This window comes from Pan troglodytes, chromosome X, assembly GCF_028858775.2.
Source record: "Pan troglodytes isolate AG18354 chromosome X, NHGRI_mPanTro3-v2.0_pri, whole genome shotgun sequence".
Lineage (NCBI taxonomy): Eukaryota > Metazoa > Chordata > Mammalia > Primates > Hominidae > Pan > Pan troglodytes.
In genome coordinates, this window is record NC_072421.2 from 23,031,389 (window position 1) to 23,034,683 (window position 3,295).

General features: G+C 41.4%; 1 pseudogene; it reads left to right on the forward strand.

Annotated features, from left to right (window-relative positions):
* The first annotated feature begins 1,653 nt into the window (after positions 1–1,653).
* On the forward strand, positions 1,654–3,065 carry LOC100612555 (12S rRNA N4-methylcytidine (m4C) methyltransferase-like; annotated as a pseudogene).
* Positions 3,066–3,295: the final 230 nt, after the last annotated feature.

Sequence of the window (3,295 nt, forward strand, 5' to 3'; positions counted from 1 at the left end):
CACCCACTGCCGGTCAGTCTCCACACTACTACAGCTGATGCTTTCTGGAAAGCGTCACCTCCTGGCAGGAGGCCAACCCGCACAAAAATAGAGCGTTAAACCACTAAAGCTAAGGAACCTTGCAGAGTCCATTGCACCCTCTGCCACCTCCACTGGAGCAGGTGCTGGTATCCGTGGCTGAGAGATCCAGAGACGGTTCACATCACAGGACTCTGTGTGGACAACCCCCGGTACCAGCCCAGAGCCAGGTAGACTTGCTGGGTGGCTAGACCCAGAAGAGAGACAACAATCACTGCAGTTCGGTTCACAGGAAGCCACATCTATAGGAAAAGAGGGAGAGTACTACATCAAGGGAACACCCCGTGGGACAAAAGAATCTGAACAACAACCTTCAGCCCTAGACCTTCCCTCTGACAGAGCCTACCCAAATGAGAAGGAACCAGAAAACATGGTTCCTGAATTCCAGAAAGAATTCAGGAGGTTAGTTATTAAGCTAATCAGGGAGGGAACAGAGAAAGGTGAAGCCCAAAGCAAGGAAATCCAAAAAATGATACAAAAGTGAAGGGAGAAATATTCATGGAAATAGACAGCTTAAAGAAAAAAACAATAAAAAATTCAGGAAACTTTTGACACACTTTTAGAAATGCGAAATGCTCTGGAAAGTCTCAGCAATAGAACTGAACAAGAGAACAAATAAATTCAGAGCTCGAAGACAAGATCTTCTAATTAACCCAATCCAACAAAGAAAAAAGAGTAAGAAAATATGAACAAAACCTCCAAGAAGCCTGGGATTATGTTAAATGACCAAACCTAAGAATAATTGATGTACCTGAGAAAGAAGAGAATTCTGAAAGCCTGAAAAACATATTTGGGGGAATAATCAAGGAAAACTTCCCTGGCCTTGCAAGAGACCTAGACACCCAAATACAAGAAGCACAAAGAAGATCTGGGAACTTCATCACAAAAAGATCTTCGCCTAGGCACACTGTCTTCAGGTTATCCAAATTTAAGACGAAGGAAAGAATCTTAAGAGCTGTGAGACAGAAGAACCATGTAACCTATAAAGGAAATCCTATCAGATTAACAGCAGATTTCTCAGCAGAAACCCTACAAGCTAGAAGGGATTGGGGACCTATTTTCAGCTTCCTCAAACAAAACAAGTATCAGCCAAAAATTTTGTATCCAGCGAAACTAAGTAACATATATGAAGGAAAGATACAGTCGTTTTCAGACAAACAAATGCTGAGAGAATTCACCATTACCAAACCACCACTACAAGAACTGCTAAAAGGAGTCCTAAGTCTTGAAACAAATCCTGGAAACACATCAAGACAGAACCCCTTTAAAGCATAAATCACACAGGACCTATACAACAAAAATATAAAAGCAAAAACAAAAAACAAACAAAAAACCAAAGTACACAGGCAACAAAGAACACAATGAAAGCAATGCTACTTCACATTTCAATAGCATCATTGAATGTAAATAGCCTAAATGCTCCATTTAAAAGATATAGAACTGCAGATTAGATAAGAACTCACCAACCATCTGCTGCCTCAGGAGACTCACCCAACACATAAGGACTCACATAAACTTAAAGTAAAGGGGTAGAAAAAGGGATTTCATGCAAATGGACGCCAAAAGGAAGCAGGGGTAGCTATTCTTATATCAGACAAAACAAACTTTAAAGTGGGCAAATTCAGGTTCTCCGGCACCGTAGTGGTAGTTGCTGGCCCAAGTTAGAGGCCAACTGAGAAGTCTTCGTGCCTTAGATTTGTTGACCTACAGAATGCTTCAATATCCATATTTTTGTAGAATGTATAAAGAATGTCTTTCATGTTGTTTGGAATCTGGCATACCTAATTTAGGTGTCTGGCCAAAAAGAATACATACTACAGCAGAAAAATGTAAAGAATATGAAGCCCAGGAGCAAACAGATCAAACTCAAGCCCAGGAGTTAAACAGATCTCAAGATAGAGATTTTGAAACTATTGGTAAATTACATATTCCAGTAATGGTGGATGAAGTTGTTCATTGTTTGTCACCACAAAAAGGACAGGTTTTTCTAGATATGATATTTGGTTCAGGAGGGCACACAAAAGCTATTCTACAGAAGGAGTCAGATGTTGTTCTGTATGCCTTGGACAGAGACGCAACAGCTTCTGCATTAGCTGAACATCTTTCAGAGTTGTATCCTAAACAAATCCGAGCTATGCTGGGCTAGTTCAGCCAGGCTGAAGCCTTATTAATGAAGGCTGGAGTGCAGCCAGGGACTACTGATGGAGTTCTTATGGATCTTGGGTGTTCCTCCATACAACTTGATACTCCCGAAAGAGGGTTTTCCCTTCAGAAAGATGGCCCCTTAGACATGAGGATCATGAGGATGGATGGTGGCAGGTACCCTGACATGCCCACTGCTGCTAATGTTGTGAATGCTTTAGATCAACAGGTACTTGCATCTATCCTAAGAACATATGGGGAAGAGAAGCATGCCAAGAAAATCCCTTCAGCACACAGCATCTACCCCATCACCAGAACCAAGCAGCTTGCCAGCATCATCACAGGAGCATTTCCTCCCTCTGCTATTTATGCACGAAAAGACTTGCTACAACGATCTACTCATATTGCCACCAAGACTTTCCAGGCTCTTCGCATATTTGTGAACAATGAGCTCAATGAACTCTGCACAGGACTGAAGACAGCTCAGAAGTTTCTGAGACCTGGTGGTTGCCTTGTTGCCCTCTCCTTCCATTCACTAGAGGATTGCATCGTCAAAAGATTTTTGCTTAGAATAAGCACGACAGAAAGGTTTAACCTAAGTGTTAGACAGCAAGTGATGAAAACACTGCAACTGGGTTCAGATCATGAAAACACGGAAGAAGTCTCTATGAGAAGAGCTCCTTTAATGTGAGAATTGATACACAAGAAGGTACTTAGTCCACAAGATCAGGATGTACAAGATAGCCCTAGAGGGTGCTCAGCCAATCTTCGAGGAGCTATCAAATTATAAGTTACCATCATCTTATTCTTCACATTTTTTTCTCACAATTTCTCTAATCTTTACTCGTGTTATGTTCCTGAACGCCTTGATATAGGTCTAAGTGTGGGACAGTCTGAAAAGTGATAGCATTTAGCATTTTTTTCCCCTCAAAAAGAAACTGTAGGAAATATTACCATGACAGAGAAAGTTCCACTCAGGGAGCAGCAGCATCTCAAGACTGGAAAAATGTGTTAATCTTTGCATCATATTGGACTCTTGAAATGCAGTCCTTCCTCTGGCCAGGAAATTTTATTT